The sequence below is a fragment of the Lampetra planeri genome, chromosome 69 (assembly GCF_965212315.1).
Source record: "Lampetra planeri chromosome 69, kcLamPlan1.2.h2, whole genome shotgun sequence".
NCBI classification, from domain to species: domain Eukaryota; kingdom Metazoa; phylum Chordata; class Hyperoartia; order Petromyzontiformes; family Petromyzontidae; genus Lampetra; species Lampetra planeri.
Window position 1 is genome coordinate 3,306,777 of NC_136174.1, and position 17,852 is coordinate 3,324,628.

The 17,852-nt window shown below is 43.7% G+C and overlaps 1 protein-coding gene across 3 annotated transcripts in view; it reads right to left on the reverse strand.

The window, feature by feature from the left end:
* Nucleotides 1–17,852, reverse strand: part of LOC144737436 (uncharacterized) — a 57,984-nt gene that overhangs the window by 9,870 nt on the left and 30,262 nt on the right. For 2 of the 3 annotated variants that reach the window (XM_078620137.1, XM_078620136.1), the window contains exon 2: nt 14,763–14,852. The exons of the other annotated variant lie outside the window; for it this stretch is intronic. The gene's annotated coding sequence lies outside the window, so the exon portion shown is untranslated. The remainder of the gene's footprint in view (nt 1–14,762; nt 14,853–17,852) is intronic. 3 annotated transcript variants of the gene reach the window in all.

Consider the following 17,852-nt stretch of genomic DNA (forward strand, 5'->3'; position numbering starts at 1 on the left):
GACCATGGGTGTCATGTCTCGCAGAGAGGAGTGACGGTGTGGTTAAGTGCTGGGTTCGGCATGAGCCGACAAAAGTATCGCTGAAAGTTTTATGCTACATTTACCCTGATGTGTTGAGTCGCTCACAATGTCAAGGATTGCGACAAGTGGTATTGTACTAAGCTTTCACAGTTGTTTAAGAGGTGTGCGAATACAATTGACAAACTTTGTGAGTGAGCGCCAGCAACAGCACCGAATTATCATCACCACAGACGCAAAAGAAGACTCCGCCACTCACCAAGGATGGCGATGCTCGCTGAGTAGCACATGCTATTCAGTGCGAGCTCAACGCTAACAGAAGTATCGCGACACCGAGCCGCTGCAGTGTGAGTGAGACTTGTGAAGATTCCAGTTATCGCTCGTGAAATAGCGAAAGCGCCCAACGTCAACCAGGCAACGAATGAGAGCATCATTCATCGCCAGAGAACCCGGAGCCGGAGAGCGCGCACAGCCGCGTCGCCCAGTGCCCAGAGCGCAGAGGCCGCTTGCCAGCGCACTAGCGAACGAGCGCCGCCAGGTGCCGCCGGGCACCACCGGGGCCACCGGGCGCCACCGGGGGCCACCGGGCACCACAAGCGACCGAGTCTCTTCAAGGACAACATCGTGCCGATGCCGCTCATCTAGCTGCGGAGAGAGAAAGGCGGCGGCTCACTGCAGCCACGCCCGAGCGAGAGGGAACTTCTCCAGAGCCGTTCATATCCTACCCCCCACGCTCACAAACCCACGACGCACAATAATTTATCAAAGGGGACAATCTAATGCCCCCACACAATGGAATCAACTTTAGCCAATCGTAAGAAGACTAATTATCCAAGTGCATGGACCATCAGCTGGCCGTGAAGGCATCGCGGCTCATCGAGTGATAAGAATACGTCGTTTATAAGTGCCTAAGTCGCTTAAAAAAGAAAAAAAAAATTCTTGCATAAATTACCAATAGATTCATCGATGTAAACTAAACTTTTTAAACCTTCGTCACGAATCTATACGCTCACAGAGAGAATATCGTGTTAAACCTGTTTCTTTGCCATAAAACCTTGTTCACGAATTAATTAAAGCTTAGCCAGAGATACGAATCTTCCACCGTCGCACACTATTGTTCCAAGACATTTCGTTAAAAATATAATCTTGCCGATGAATCTATTGACGTATACTTTCGACTTTGGGGTATAATAATTAGCTTATTGCTTTTCATATGAATATCATTGCATGCATGTTTAAGGATTTTTTCCTATCGTTGTATAAGCTCGCGTTACGCGGTGGAATTAATGATATGTGCGGTTGCCAAAGTGAAATAACGTAATCCTTGATGGTTATCTATACTGCTCGCGGAAGAAAATTTCCCCGATGGTACCATGGATAATTCCAAGCATGAGAGTTCGCATATTAGAGTGTCATGTTTTTGTTTAGAATTAAAATTGCTTAACACAGAAGTGTTTGAGTGTTTCTTTCCTAAGTTCATGCATAACCATCTTATTTATAAGAACTGTATCCTGCGTTGAGATATGAATTTGGAGACCTAACATAAACACACTAAGAGATAATCAATTAATGTTTAAGCAAGAATAATTGCAGTATCCCGATTGATAAATACGATCCTGGACAACGAAGCTAAGCCTAATTATCATAACTGCCCCCATTAGCATAATCACATACATTCGCATAAATTTCGCGAATCTTCATTAAATTTTTATTATTTTTATCAAATTTTCATAACCTGACATATGCAACACTCACCATGTTAGACAGGCTAATTAAAGAATGCTGCTAGACTAATTTGAATTGAGACTTTAGCTGCCAAACCAGAGCTGGTCGTGGATACATTAACCAAGTATGGGTTTCAGTTGTTGCCAGAAAAAAGGGGAAAAACACAATTATTATATTTTGTTACTGGCAAAGGAGGTCCAATGATGTAGATGCTCACCCCGAGCCCTCATTACTTTGATAGTGCATTGTCTTTGAGCTGTACGCCTTTTGGCGTCCTCTGGTCGAGCACTAATTGGGTCGAGGCTCAAAAGAAAGCCGCCCCTTGGTGTGGACCAATCAGTTTCAAGGACAATGCATATATTATCAGTGTGTTTTTTGTTTGTATTTTGACTGCAAGCATTGTGGTTATTGCAGACATGAATCGTTGTAAAAAGGTTTTAGTTTTGTTGCCAGAAAAAATGGGAAAAACCCTATTATTATAACAAGTATGGGAGCTCCTCCACCACCTGTAGAACTGCCTGATTACTCATTAAGAGGCGAGCAGGCGGAATGTTGGATGACATGAAATACCCTGGCAGGTCCTTTATTTTTTTGGAACATATGTAAGGCTCCTCCTCATGATGAAATTCTCCAGGTACAGAACAAGAGTCCCTAACTCCATCGCACTGAGTAGCCATTACCAGATCATCAGCATACATAACATGGTTGACCAGCAGGAAATGATCCCTTAACTATAACCAGCCATCGATTAGCCTCTTAGTGTAACCGTACCAAATGCATTTTTGTAGGGCCATTGTGAGGTTCTCAAAACTATGTACCTATTGAAGATGCTATCGTAATGTACAGACAGTTCCCGGGTTATGGAAGGGTTAGGTTCCCGGGAACGATCCGTAACCCGAATTTCCCATGTCGGAAACTGAACATTTTCTCCAAAACTTAAGACAAAATCCCATAGTTGTGCCGCCCCTACCCAATTGCTCGTTTGTTTTCTCTCAGTACTGTATCGCGCTATAGTCCATTTTCTATCGCGACCTGTATCGTATTCCTGTACATACGTTCTGCACTTCCTATATTATATCATTTAATCGAATATCTATCCTAACACTACCCATAATTAAACTAATGGAATATATACTTATCCAATTATTTACGAACACCATGAGACATTCTAACATTAATTAACAGAAAACAGTCACTTCTGAATATTCGTTTACCAGGCAAGAGGCTAGGCCGAGACCTCTCCGATTTATGTTGGCCGAGACCATAAGAAATCGAAGAGCAATTGTGTTAAATAAAGTACAAAACGTAAATAACTTATGAAATAAACTTCAAATCAAAACTATAAAGAGAAACATGGGAAAAACAAGATAGTTCTAAGCACAGACAAACAAAATTACATGCTACAAAATAAAATTAAATAGGTAATGGTACAAAAAATTACATTTACCTTCATCTTTTCCAGTCATTATTGCAATACAATTAAGGGTGATGTTGTATATATACCCCCCCCTTATTTTAAGAATTATTCTGCCAACATATATAATTTTTTTTTTTAATAGACACGGGGCAACTTGGAAACAAACCCGCTCCCACACTTCCAAAGATGCGCGCATACCTTGCCTCAAAGGCCAGAAAGCATGAAAGAGGGCAATAAAAGGTCATACAAACTCCCCTAATTTCACACAAGAGGAACAAGGGAGGGGGGAATTGCAAGCGGGGGTTAGGATGACATCCATTCTTTAAAAAGCCTTTACAAAACTAGGCCACGAAATATATAATTATATTCTTAACAAAGAAAACAACATTGACGACAAGAAGCACACACGGGTTTTGAACCATGTTAGATAAACAAAGTTACCAACTTAGCCATGAAGATTAAGCAAACATTATCTATCCTCACTCCAATTGGAAACCAGACTACAGTCTGCACCAGGGTCGCGATCCATCATTTGTTAATTAAATACTGACATTATTCACGTTTAAATAATTTCTACGCGGCCGGGCCGAAGCATCAAAGAATAACTATGGCATCAGGGTCGCTCCAAAACATAAAACAAATTCCCTAGCCCGGGATATCAGATTAAATAATCACAAGAAGTCAAATAATAAGTACGAAATTAAAGTGGATCTCCTAGGAGAGTTAAGGGCGGAGAAGTCTCTCAGAATTAACCAACACGCAACACTCCATGGGAAGCGAGCAGCTCACAGCCGTCTTTGTCTTCCAGAGAGGAACGACCACGGAGCAGGCACAATGCCAGGAAATGGCCCCATAAAGATCGTAGCGCGCGGGCGACGACTCGAGAAAGGAAATTAATAAATAAACACATGCGCAGGGTGTTCCGACGACAAAGCACAGCCGTCTTTGTCTCCCCGCAGCACGGACAGCAGGATTCTCGCACGCAAGCAGACAACATTTCCCATGGGAAGATCAAGTCACAATGAAACTGAGCGACAAATGGGTCGCATTTCAACTTCCAAACAAAGAACAACTTGAGCTGTGTGAGACAGAAGATATAACGCCCAGAGCGAGGGAGGGGATCATCAAGCTCGCTTAACGTGTAGGTTTTCGCGACAAATATTATTCATAATCAAAGACATGGATTATGATTTATAACTCGGTGCGAACGCGAATCGTCGGTCTGGTTAATGGATAACTTAGGTGTCGCCGTCGCAAGGAAACCCCACCCCTCCTTTCAGAATGATTACACAGCTGGTCTTTAAAGCTCCCATAAACACACACACGACACACACGGACGGACACGCACACAACGCACACGAACAAAGAGAAAAAGTTATATGACACAGCCTTTGAACAACTCGGAAAAACTGAGTAGATTTTCCCGATATAAGCCGAGGAAAAATCCATTCAACTCAGATCTTCAGGGCTACGGTCCCACCAGAGATCTTCAGGGCTACGGCCCCACCAGAGATCTTCAGGGCTACGGCCCCACCAGAGATCTTCAGGGCTCCGGCTACCATCTCGTCTCCGGAGCTTCGGCCCCCACCAGAGATCTCCGGGGCCCCTCTCATCTCAACGCTGACAACGAGGAAGCTCTTCCGTCATCCGAAATGACGATGTTCGCGGGGTAGCGACATGCAACGAAAGCTGAGGTCTGCACCACCTAGGAAGAATCGCAATCCTGAGTCACCGAGCTGCGAGTGAAGCTGACGGAGATTCCAGCTATCACTCCCGAGCCAACAAAGACACCCAACGTCCACCCTGCAACGAACGAAGCATCGCTCATCGTCAGAGTGACGACCAGCGAACAACCCGCAGGAAGGGCGGAGATCGCCAAGTGAGCAAAGCAGAGAGCGCGAAGCAGTGGAGAAAGCCTGATCGAACGGCTGTGAGGAGGAGGACAGCGCCATCGAATGCGCCGTGTGTTTAAACACACACCGACCAACGACCAGTGAGAACAGACAAGACGTCCAGAGCGACGACGAGCATCGTGCCGACTCAACAATCGTCCAGCAGTGGAGAAGCCGGGGGCTGCCACCAAGAGAGAGAAAGAGCTATCGAATGCGCAGTGTGTTTGATACACACACCAACACCCAGTGAGAACCACAAGACGTCCAGCAGCGAAGACGGAATCATCGCGCAACACGATGGCGAGCATCGTGCAAAAGCAATCGAGCAGTGGAGAAAGAGAGTCAAAGGCTTCCGAACGAGTGCCGCCAAGCGCCGCCGCTCACCTCGCAGCGGAGAAATTCTCGGCTGCAACCCGCACGGACAGAGGAATCATCCGGGTCGGTCGTATCACTTCCCCACACACAGACTCAAGGAAGCACCCAGAGAATATCTTGTCAAACTGGTTTCTTTGTCATAAGAGTCTCGCCGAAGAATTAATTAAAACAGAGCCAGATTCTCTCTCCCACCAACACACACGCCCTCACCCACCATTGTCTCAAACATTCCGTTAACAGATATAATCTTGCCAACGAATCAATTGAAGTATGCTTCGCTTTCGGGGTACAATAAGTGTTTTTATTGCCGCCATATGAATATTGTGTCATGCTTGTTTTCAAACTCGGCCAGTCGCCGATTGTGATCGATACATGGGGGAACTAATGAGATGTTTGGTGGAAAGGTAGAGGTTACATGTTTGTTAGAATTAAAATTGCTTAACACCAACTGTTTGAGTGCTTCTTTCCAAGTCCATGCAAAACTGTCTTATTCCTAAGAACTTTATCCTGTGATGAGATATGAAACTGGAGACCTAACATAACATAAACACACTAGGATAATCAGTAAATGTTAATCAATGATAATCGTGTTATCCTGATTGATACAACTCTGGATAAACGAAACTAAGCCTAATTATCATAACTGCTCACATTAACATAATCGCAAGCATCCGCATAAATTACTACGATTATCTCCGTGATTATCATAATTTATGCATATAATCACACACTTTAACATAATTAATGCGATTTTCGCGTTTTTCGGAAAATTATTAATTTTTATTATTTTTATCAAAATTTCATAATCCAACACATACAACATAATGGTGGCGTCATCCGGGATCTCTCGCAGACAGTGTTTTGCATGGATGATGGAATGAATCACTACGTGTTAACCAGAATATCGTGATCAAACATTGCACTGTGATTGTAAACGGGCGTAAAACAAAAAACGTCCTCTGAGGTTAAACTCCAGAATAGCAGGTTGGAACAAAGACAGTGGAATTAAGATAATATCATATCGAACCGATTGCATCCTGTGATAAATTGTGTTAGAGATACGCACTCTGAATCAGAAATAACAGAATAGCTCGAGTCAAACTGACTACACTCTGTGAGATAATTGTTTTATATGCACTCTGAAAGGGAATGTCAAAGTAGCTCCTGCCACACTTGAGATGCTTGAATTAAGAATAATTTTTGAATGGATTACGGGTTACTGGGAACTCGTATTAAAACGTACCGACCGATCTGTTACAAAGCAGGACAGTCAGAGAGACATATGGGAAGGGAGCTGTATCGATAACACGAACACACCTCGGGGGAAACTAATTGACTGGATAAAATGTAACGAAGGCGAACACGATGCAATAACTGCAGAGAAGGCAGAACAGGACTCATGCCTTCCCACACAGGCACACAGACAGAGATTGTGGAATGAGGAAAAATTCGGAAAGGAAACGGGAGAGAAATCGTCTCTAATAAACGAGAAAAAATGTCCTCACACCCTCGTAAGGGAGGAGAAATCAGTGCTCGCGACACCAGCGAAACTCACAGACGTTGATCCACAGAATAAATATGAAAGTAACAGTAAATCACACTCGTGGGTACGTGGACATAGTCCAGGGATAGATCGCACAAAAATCATGGGTATCGACCAAAATATCCTTGACAAGCATTTACACTATGAGATCTCTTTTACCAGTGGCAAAATATGATAGTAGGTTTTTACCCTTTTAACTGGTACAAAACTGACACCTTTATTCAAGGCATCATGTTTGCAATGACCACAACACAAGTAGTCAAAAAAGCAAACAAAAAGAAGCAACTCTGATAAGGATGATAATATGCACTGTCCTTGAAGTTGATTGGCCCACACCCGAGACGGCTTTCTTTAGAGCCTAGTCCCCATTGGTGTAGGGCCAGATGACACCAGAAGGCGTACAACTCAAACACAGTGCAATATCAGAGTATTGAGAGCTCGGGGTAAGCATTTACACTATGAGATCTCTTTTACCAGTGGCAAAATATGATAGTAGGTTTTTACCCTTTTAACTGGTACAAAACTGACACCTTTATTCAAGGCATCATGTTTGCAATGACCACAACACAAGTAGTCAAAAAAGCAAACAAAAAGAAGCAACTCTGATAAGGATGATAATATGCACTGTCCTTGAAGTTGATTGGGCCACACCCGAGACGGCTTTCTTTAGAGCCTAGTCCCCATTGGTGTAGGGCCAGATGACACCAGAAGGCGTACAACTCAAACACAGTGCAATATCAGAGTATTGAGAGCTCGGGGTAAGCATTTACACCATGAGATCTCTTTTACCAGTGGCAAAATATGATAGTAGGTTTTTACCCTTTTAACTGGTACAAAACTGACACCTTTATTCAAGGCATCATGTTTGCAATGACCACAACACAAGTAGTCAAAAAAGCAAACTACTTGTGTTGTGGTCATTGCAAACATGATGCCTTGAATAAAGGTGTCAGTTTTGTACCAGTTAAAAGGGTAAAAACCTACTATCATATTTTGCCACTGGTAAAAGAGATCTCATAGTGTAAATGCTTACCCCGAGCTCTCAATACTCTGATATTGCACTGTGTTTGAGTTGTACGCCTTCTGGTGTCATCTGGCCCTACACCAATGGGGACTAGGCTCTAAAGAAAGCCGTCTCGGGTGTGGGCCAATCAACTTCAAGGACAGTGCATATTATCATCCTTATCAGAGTTGCTTCTTTTTGTTTGCTTTTTTGACTACTTGTGTTGTGGTCATTGCAAACATGATGCCTTGAATAAAGGTGTCAGTTTTGTACCAGTTAAAAGGGTAAAAACCTACTATCATCCTTGACAAGGAAAAACCCTCACAATTTGAGAGAAGGGATGGAGAGATACAGATGCAAATAAAAACATGTGGGACTGACAACTTCGCAGCTAGAGGGAGGCAAAATGTTAAAGTAAAGGCGCCAGGACATACTTCACTAAGGGCAGAGGCAAAAACTGCAGGGAAACGGCAACACGAGCGACACAGCCCAGAGAGCTCACACAAAAAATGCACGCCGCTAAAACACGCCCGACACAGCACAGATCAAAGTGACAGCTTGTCTGATGATAACTTGTTTGATGATGACGCTGACGACGATAAACTTTCGGAATACCTGTTCAACAGTAAAACCCTTAAATTGATGGACAAAGCTCTAGTCAGAATTTCCGATTTTGACCCACACAATAAGTCCATGGATATACACACACATATCGCAACAGTAGAAGAGGAGGCAATGATTAGAGGGCTGATGAGACGGGATGAAAAAGCGAGTTTGTTGAAAAGGAGCTTACATAGAGAATCTATACCATGGGTAAAGTCGCTACCACACAAGGTTAGAAATGATTTTAAACAACTGAGCCTGGCAGTGATTCGGAAGTTTGGAGAATATTCGACACTCACTGAGGGGTTTTATGCGGTAAAATCGATGACCCAGGGCATGGACCAAGATCCACGTGACTACCTTTTACAATTTAAAAGAGCGTATTACGCAGGCGATGTGAATCGATACCAGGAAGGGGATAACATGTTCAAAATTATGTTTTTTGAATCCTTGAGCCCAGAGATTACAGAAAGGGTGAGAATGGTTTTGAATCCGGAAACCGCATTCTTACGCCGCATAGAGAGCAAGGCGTATAAGGCATGGTTATACAGAACTAAGAATCATAATTCGGATCCAGAACACAGGGAGAGAGATAAGGAACCCAGCCTCTCAGAGAAAAATAAAAATCACCGAGCAGTCCCACAATGCAGGGAGGAGCAAACACGCACGCACATATGGCAAAATAACCCAGAAAGAGGTTGGCACGAGAATGAGAGTGGCACAAAGCCAAACATTCAGGAGAATCGCAGAATGTGGAGACCAAGGGCAGAATCATATCAGCACCCCATGCCCCGACATACGCAAGGTCAAAATTACGCACAAAGATGGCAAAGTAACAATCCAGGAAAAATTTGGCACCCAAATGGGAGAAACACTGGGCCAAAAATGTACGAGAATCGCAGGGGGAGGTTCAGAGCAGAACCATATCAACACCCCATGCCACGACACACGCAAGGTCCGAATTACACACAAAGATGGCGAGATAACCATCTAGCGGGAAGGTGGTACATAGACTGCGGAGGTACGGAGGCGAACATTCAGGAGTATAGCAGGATGGGAGATCAAACACAATCGGTCCAATTCCGACCAATTTCTCCACCGGCTATACCAGGAGGGAATAGAGAAATAACACAGAATGCGGTCCAAATACGTGATGAACCACCCACAGTGATTGAGAGCGAGTGGCCCATACGCGTCCCACCCGCTGAGTGGAAACTAACTCCGGGGCTCATTGGGAAATGCAAGCAGGCTGCAAGTGACAGGGCGGACAAATACCGCCACGACCGGGAAACATTAAATGCATACGATGCGGTAGGAAACGCGGACAGTGCTCCTGTAAATGACGCGCAGATCGAATGCAAGGACAGGGCTGAATTGAAGTGTGATCGGACAGTAGATAACAGACAGCAGAGACAAAGAGGACAACCAGAGCGCACCAAAAAAACAGTGCAGCACGTCGCAGGAGCGCGCGATGGTGGTGCAGAGAGAGAGAACACAGAGACACGCCCTGAGGAGTGCAGGCGTGAGCCTTTGAATGAAAAATATCCAAGGGAAACCAAAATTAAGGTGGATCGGAGTGCTAAAATGGAGACGAATGTTCATGACATATCGGGAATGGTGTTGGAATCTAACACACTCGTAAAAAAACAAAGAGGGCAACATTACGAGGCACAGAATTAAATGGACACGTTGACTCGGTAAATGTGGATGTAATCGCAGAGAGTGCAAGAGCCACGAACAAAGTGTCAAAGTTGGTTGTGTGCGCGAGTTCTGGTTATGTGCAACACAATTTCACACCACACACTGCCACGACAAGAGAGAGTGATAGAAGAAATTACAAAAACGAACCTGAAAACCGTGATCGAAAGATCAAAGCGATAAGCACTACGAACCAAGTTAATGTTGGGAGATTGCATGAAAGAGTCCAGGGTTACTCTAAAAGATCTGGCCATGAGAATATGGTTAATGGACAGGAAAAGGCTATGGACGAACCAAGTCTGAAGGACAGGGCATGGGGAGCAGCATTGCCACCTAAAATTAAAAGTGGCAAACCAGATTATAATGACTTGGTAAAAAGATTGCAAGGATGTAACAGGAGGAAAATAACGCAGAAATGCGTTCGAAACCGCTACCTAGCGTTTCCCAGGATTTAACAAAAACAAATATTAATATTCGCCGTAGTTATGATGGATAAGAACCGATGTAACTTGTTGCCTTGATGTTAATTTTTCTCCATAATTCAAATGTAACCATGTTAAGATTGTGATACGTACACGCGCGTTGTAAGGAATGCGATCGAAACCGCTACCTAGCGTGTCCCAGGATTTAACAAAAACAAAAATGAATATTCGCCGTAGTTATGATGGATGAGAACCGATGTAACATGTAATATCGATGTTTAACGTTTTGTTTTATTTTCTTTGCTCATTTCAAATGTAACCATGTTAAGATTATGATACGTGCGCGCGCGTTGTAAGGAAGAACCACCGAAACCGCTACCTAGCGTTTCCCAGGATTTAACAAAAACAAAAATGAATATTCGCCTGAGTTATGATGGATGAGAACCAATGTAACATGTGATATCGATGTTAACGTTTTGTTTTATTTTCTTTGCTTATTTCAAATGTAACCATGTTAAGATTGTGATACGTACGCGCGCGTTGTAAGACATAATCGCCGAGAGTGAGGGCGGCTGATGGGATTCATAATGAAAAAAAAAGGGGGCATTAACTTTGTTTGAAAATTCGCCAGTGGCCAAATCGACCCCTGATCATTTTCAAAAGGGCGGACTGTTGTGTCTATACCCCCTTTTTATTTTATTTTATTATTTTTATTAAGAATAATTCTGCCAACATATATAATACATTTTTTTTAATAGACAAGGGGCAACTTGGGAGCGAACAAAAACCCATTCCCACTTCCACAGATGTGCGCGCACTTCGCCTCAAAGGCCAGAAAGCATGAAAGAGGGCAATAAAATGTCATAAAACACAAGAGGAACAAGGGAGGGGGAAATTGCAAGCGGGGGTTAGGATGACACCCATTCTTTAGAAAGCCTTTTACAAAAAACCAGGCCACGAAATATATAATTATATTCTTAACAAAGAAAACAACATTGACAACAAGAAGCACAGACGGGTTTTGAACCATGTTAGAAAAACAAAGTTACCAACTTAGCCATGAAGATTAAGCAAACATTATCTATCCTCACTCCAATTGGAAACCAGACTACAGTCTGCACCAGGGTCACGATCCATCATTTGTTAATTAAATACTGACATTATTTACCTTTAAATAATTTCTACACGGCCGGGCTGAAGCATCAAAGAATAATTATGGCATCAGGGTCGCTCCAAAACATAAAACAAATTCCCTAGCCCGGGATATCAGATTAAATAATCACAAGAAGTCAAATAATAAGTACGAAATTAAAGTGGATCTCCTAGGAGAGTTAAGGGCGGAGAAGTCTCTCAGAATTAACCAACACGCAACACTCCATGAGAAGCGAGCAGCTCACAGCCGTCTTTGTCTTCCCGAGAGGAACGACCACGGAGCAGGCACAATGCCAGGAAATGGCCCCATAAAGATCGTAGTGCGCGGGCGACAACTCGAGAAAGGAAATTAATAAATAAACACACGCGCAGGGTGTTCCGACGACAAAGCACAGCCGTCTTTGTCTCCCCGCAGCACGGACAGCAGGATTCTCGCACGCAAGCAGATAACATTTCCCATGGGAAGATCAAGTCACAATGAAACTGAGCGATAAATGGGTCGCATTTCAAATTCCAAACAAAGAACAACTTGAGCTGTGTGAGACAGAAGATATAACGCCCAGAGCGAGGGAGGGGATCATCAAGCTCGCTTAACGTGTAGGTTTTCGCGACAAATATTATTCATAATCAAAGACATGGATTATGATTTATAACTCGGTGCGAACGCGAATCGTCGGTCTGGTTAATGGATAACTTAGGTGTCGCTGTCGCAAGGAAACCCCACCCCTCCTTTCAGAATGATTACACAGCTGGTCTTTAAAGCTCCCATAAACACACACACGACACACACGGACGGACACGCACACAACGCACACGAACAAAGAGAAAAAGTTATATGACACAGCCTTTGAACAACTCGGAAAAACTGAGTGGATTTTCCCGATATAAGCCGAGGAAAAATCCATTCAACTCAGATCTTCAGGGCTACGGCCCCACCAGAGATCTTCAGGGCTACGGCCCCACCAGAGATCTTCAGGGCTACGACCCCACCAGAGATCTTCAGGGCTACGGCCCCACCAGAGATCTTCAGGGCTACGGCCCCACCAGAGATCTCCGGGGCCCCTCTCATCTCAACGCTGACAACGAGGAAGCTCTTCCGTCATCCGAAATGACGATGTTCGCGGGGTAGCGACGTGCAACGAAAGCTGAGGTCTGCACCACCTAGGAAGAATCGCTACCCTGATTCGCCGAGCTGCGAGTGAAGCTGATGGAGATTCCAGCTATCACTCCCGAGCCAACAAAGACACCCAACGTCCACCCTGCAACGAACGAAGCATCGCTCATCGTCAGAGTGACGACCAGCGAACAACCCGCTGGAAGGGCGGAAATCGCCAAGTGAGCAAAACAGAGAGCGCGAAGCAGTGGAGAAAGCCTGATCGAACGGCTGTGAGGAGGAGGACTGCGCCATCGAATGCGCCGTGTGTTTAAACACACACCGACCAACAACCAGTGAGAACAGACAAGACGTCCAGAGCGACGGCGAGCATCGTGCCGACTCAACAATCGTGCAGCAATGGAGAAGCCGGGGGCTGCCACCAAGAGAGAGAAAGAGCTAACGAATGCGCAGTGTGTTTGATACACACACCAACACCCAGTGAGAACCACAAGACGTCCAGCAGCGAAGACGGAATCATCGCGCAACACGATGGCGAGCATCGTGCAAAAGCAATCGAGCAGTGGAGAAAGAGAGTCAAAGGCTTCCGAACGAGCGCCGCCAAGCGCCGCCGCTCACCTCGCAGCGGAGAAATTCTCGGCTGCAACCCGCACGGACAGAGGAATCATCCGGGTCGGTCGTATCACTTCCCCACACACAGACTCAAGGAAGCACCCAGAGAATATCTTGTCAAACTGGTTTCTTTGTCATAAGAGTCTCGCCGAAGAATTAATTAAAACAGAGCCAGATTCTCTCTCCCACCAACACACACGCCCTCACCCACCATTGTCTCAAACATTCCGTTAACAGATATAATCTTGCCAACGAATCAATTGAAGTATGCTTCGCTTTCGGGGTACAATAAGTGTTTTTATTGCCGCCATATGAATATTGTGTCATGCTTGTTTTCAAACTCGGCCAGTCGCCGATTATGATCGATACATGGGGGAACTAATGAGATGTTTGGTGGAAAGGTAGAGGTTACATGTTTGTTAGAATTAAAATTGCTTAACACCAACTGTTCGAGTGCTTCTTTCCAAGTCCATGCAAAACTGTCTTATTCCTAAGAACTTTATCCTGTGATGAGATATGAAACTGGAGACCTAACATAACATAAACACACTAGGATAATCAGTAAATGTTAATCAATGATAATCGTGTTATCCTGATTGATACAACTCTGGATAAACGAAACTAAGCCTAATTATCATAACTGCTCACATTAACATAATCGCAAGCATCCGCATAAATTACTACGATTATCTCCGTGATTATCATAATTTATGCATATAATTACACACACTATCATAATTTATGCATATAATCACACACTTTAACATAATTAATGCGATTTGCGCATTTTTCGGAAACTTATTAATTTTTATTATTTTTATCAAAATTTCATAATCCAACACATACAACACTGAACGTGACGAGACGATGTGGCGGGAACATTATACGCACGGTAACAATGTAACAGCATGGCTGAGAGTGAGAGTGCGGAAGATCCTGCCTGCCTTATGCCTCACTCAGCGGTATTCACCTACGTGACTTTACCGAAAAAACCTAAGAATATGAATCCTTGCAGTCACGAAAGCTTCCAATCTAGAATTCATCCACAACCTCACCGCGCTGGACTACTTGTGCTTAAATAACTAAGGCAAACATTTCCGCATGTTGATTTTTTTTACACGATTTATGGGAACATTTCCAAAAGGTTGGACTTCCGTAAGTCGGGTTTTCCGCTACCCGGGGACTTACCGTAATGTATGTGGCTAGAAGGAATTCCTGTCACACGCCAACTTGAACAGGAAACGGCTCCGAATCCTTGTCAAGCAGCATTTGCCGGACCTGCCCAAAATCACAAAAATCCTTAACGAATGTGAGCAGAGGGGCAGGGATATCAAAAACAAGGAAAAACCAAAACCCTAAGCCTCTTCAAGGTACTGAGGCCTTGATTACATCAATGAAGCAGGGATCTAGTTTCTGGAAGAAAAAATCTATACACCTGTGCTGTAGCAGATGAACATAAAATACAGGAGACCTTTGAATATCGCAAGGGTTACTTTCTTGGAACGTGCCGAGAAAGCCAAAATGGCAATATTAAATACTTAAGCCTTACCTAAACAATAGGGTTAGGTAAACGGCAACCAAAAACATGCATCACAATTGAAATAAATAAGTAGAAACTCGATAGAAAAAACATTACAAGACAATAAATAGGATTATAAATACTGAAGAAAAACTCTACTTACAATGATGATGATGTGTGTGTGCGTGAGTGGGGAGTGGTCGTGCTTCGCGTGCTGCGCTATGAACCCAGTGACCCGAGTTCAATTTCCGCTCACGCCCAAAACCATGACAAATATCTAAAGTGGCCCTGGGCCTTCCCAGGTCGACTCAACCTCAAATAAGTACCTGGTGTGATGTGTAAACATCGCCACTGGTGAGAAAAAGGCGGCCGGGAATGGTGCTGGTAACCTATCCCCTTTGTGTGCCGTGCCGACCTTTATAGGTGCTACTTGCGAACAGCACTTGCCCTAACAGTCTGTTAAGGCTAAATGCTTGCATGGCAAAGGTTGAGGTGCCACCGATTTCTTCGCGTTCCTCACCCACCCCGCCCTCCTTCCCAGAACAGTATTACCCACTCAAGTGTAAATTGGAATGCTAAGAGGTTGCCCGTGCTAAGTCGAAACCGCAAAAAATAAACCCGTGATATTCAAGGGTCCACTGTATGACATTTGCGCAGAACTGCCCTGGCCTGAAACCACAATGGGGCTTTGCAAGCTTCTTGTCTGCAGGTCTAGCAAGCTGAATATTTATTATCTGGCAATCAGTGTGGTCGAACGATAGATCTTCAGTTTAACACGTAGGCTTTCGTGACAAATATCATCCATAAGAGGTTTTTGGGTTAGATCGCGTAAATATGTCGTTAAAACACGCCACCACCAGAAACAGCCAACTAGTAAGGGTTTTCACGTAAACAGAACATGCCAATTCATCACTAGTACAGCACACCGGTGTTGGAGAGCCAAGCCACAACATTTACAAACGGAGTACGACGTTTCGCCAGTAATTACAACTAGCTTCATCAGGCGACAGCCAGATTTGTGGAGAAGTCTTACTGTTTCGTTCCATATATAGAGGTGTAGATGTGTTGACCACCCTTCTGCACTGAGCAAAAAACCTCTATTACGTTAGATCTTCGTCCAATCCAGCAGAGATCCTTGTTCAGTCCATGTTGTTGTAATAATGTTCTGTACTGGAACCTGTGTAAAATCACCACCCTCCCTCAGCACCTTCCTATGGAAGTCCATTATGCCCGGCACTAAAACTGCTCTTAGACTCTGGGTTGCCCAAGCCGTGCAAATGTCACCAATCACAATATTCTGGGTTCACACTTTGTCACAAGATATTGCACTAGCCAACCACTGACAGAGTGTGCTTACTTCCTGGAATATTTAAGGCATAGCCAAAGCAACAAATACATATACACAAACACACGTTAAAATACAGAAACCCGTGTGCTAGCTACCCAGCACGTTAACACACTCCCAAAACACGCTCTACAAAACCAGTAATACTTAAGAGGCTAAAAATGCAAATAAAAAAACAAGGTTAAGTGTTAACTTACACTCGCAGTCAAATAAAATATATTAACACACATGAGCATATTCCAATGCACACACATACACACAGTTACCCGCAACAAAGACCCCCAATATAGCCTTAACAATAAGTTCAAGAGTGGGTGTATGGCCAGCACCACACCCGACCGCTTTTGTTTCCCCAGTGGCGATGTTTACACACTGCACAAGGCGCTCATATGAGGCTTTGCCGATCTAGGGATCGACTCCAGTTGGGACGGGTCAGAAAGTTACAAAAACAAACATGGTTGGTTACGTACGGTGTGAACGAAGTTCAAATGACATACAAAAAACGATAGGAGTGCAAATTAGATTAAAGGTAACCAATTCACACAAAAATGTATAGAAATTAATAAAGTACATAGTCCAATTTTCAAACAGATACCTATTCCAAGGCAAAATTAGGACTGCATTAACCACACATTCTTATGGTATATTTTACCACAAACATCAAGTCTGTATTTATCTTCTTGGTTCTTTCGGTAAAGTCACGTAGAAGGGAAGTAATAAAATAATAAAAATAAAACATAAAATAATTCTCACGACGTTTCGGCCACAACGCAAGCAGTTGTCCTCAGGTGAAAACCAGGTCTGTCGAGGCGACAGCGTCTGAATGAAACAGCACACGAGCTTGGAGCATATATATGACTTTACCGAAAACCAAGTAGATGAATCCCTGCAGTCACGAAAGCTTTAAATCGAAAAAGTCTGTATTTACCACGATATATCTATTTACAAGGCGATTTTTTCCGTAGAGTTGCTCTTTATTTGACCTGTTATTAAACCATTGGACTATCCGAAAAATGTGCGACGTGCATCTGATTGTCTGTGTCGCGTGTTTATTTGGAGTTTGCGTGTCTCTCTTTCTGCGTGGTTGCGTGGATTTGAACTCCGCTTTACCCCTCCAAATTTAGAAACATGAGTTTAGAGCATTTGGCTGCTGTAAATTTCCACACGATAAGCCACTTCGTTGTGGGCAGGTCGCTTCTGAAATATATATAGCTCAAAATATGAGAAATCTAAAAAAAAATGGTTTTAAAGTAGTCAGCCAGGTGAGGACAAATTAAAATGAACAAAATTAAAGCAAATACAATCAGGCGATGGCAGGAGGCAAGGCCAGCATGGCTAGGCCACACTTTGTAACGTTCCAACCTGGACATCGATGCCATTACTCGCTGCTATACTCAATTAATATCCCGAGGAG